The following is a 1219-nucleotide window of genomic DNA, read 5'->3' as shown; positions in this document are numbered from 1 at the left end:
ATCGCCAAAAGTTTGAAAATTCATAAAGTCGAAAATTTGCATATCACGATGAAATAAAAAAATACGTGTCCTTTATTTTTCATCAAAGAATATTAAAAAAAAATAATTCGCGTCAATTAAAATTTTGAATGTAAATCCTGCATGGAATCACCCATATATATATCGTGAGACAGGTTAGTTTAACCCTAGCGGCCGGTGGTGCGAAGCTACCATCCGCGTGATAATGCATGAACGCCTCTAAGGCCGTATCCTTTCTAGTCAAAGGAGGGAACGATATTTCTAGGAGTCTCGTGAGTCGAAAGGCTCAAAACAATGTATCACTACTAGGTGAGCGGCCTCACGGTCGGTCATCGCACGGACCCTGTTTGCCGTATGGAGTCACGGACCGTTGACGGGATCTCACCGTATGACGGCCTGGCTCCCAACGGTCGATCATGGGTATACCAAATTCGATGTCGAGACTCAGAATCGTTTGTCTACGACTTGGGTACCTGGCGGGGTGTTGTACTCGGTAGAACAGTTACCACGCTGCGATCTGTTGAGACTCAGCCCTTGGCTTGGGGATTCGTTCGGTTCGGTTTTGATTCCTCTAGAATCAAACTGAAGGGCCTATGACAAAGCCACCGAACGCGCCCTCGGGTTGCGGATAGAGGGTCCCTGCACCAAGGGTTTCTGCTGAATATGGTTACAAAAATAAATAGGCAGTCGCGGACAATTGTCCAGGGGTGGCCCCGAAGGAATTAACCCCCAAGCGGAGGTTTGAAAAACGTGCCGAAAGCTGAATGGCACCTGGGTGAGGTGCCTAGATCGGTGACTCTGGGATACCGGGCGACCTCTCAGAGTACGCAGCCTTATCCTTGTATGCAGGACTCTACAAGGATGGACGAACCCCTTTCCCTAGCTTCTCGTGGGAACAACAATGACAGCACCAAACATAGTTGTAGTAAGTGCGGTTCAAAACAACAGAACGCGCAGGGATCCCGACAATGGGTCGGCCAACAATGACGACCAATCTAGAGCTGGGGGAGCCAATTAAAATGGATTCAACCCGATGGATCAACGGGATCTCGTGACCTTTGGGTACACGGAGCAACTAAATCACGACTTGCTAGAACAAAGGCAACAAAGAAAGAGAGGCGACACTAAGACCAACCGCGGGCAGGCATCCAATAGATGAAGAGCGATGCTTTACGACCCGGAGAAACATCAACACCAAGGT

At 48.6% G+C, this 1219-nt stretch overlaps 1 protein-coding gene across 11 annotated transcripts in view; it reads right to left on the bottom strand.

Moving 5' to 3' along the window:
- Positions 1-1219, bottom strand: part of LOC117177683 (epidermal growth factor receptor-like) — a 326636-nt gene that overhangs the window by 33805 nt on the left and 291612 nt on the right. The window lies entirely within an intron of this gene.

The sequence above is a fragment of the Belonocnema kinseyi genome, chromosome 8 (assembly GCF_010883055.1).
Source record: "Belonocnema kinseyi isolate 2016_QV_RU_SX_M_011 chromosome 8, B_treatae_v1, whole genome shotgun sequence".
NCBI lineage: Eukaryota > Metazoa > Arthropoda > Insecta > Hymenoptera > Cynipidae > Belonocnema > Belonocnema kinseyi.
This window is presented reverse-complemented; position numbering and strand designations above follow the sequence as displayed.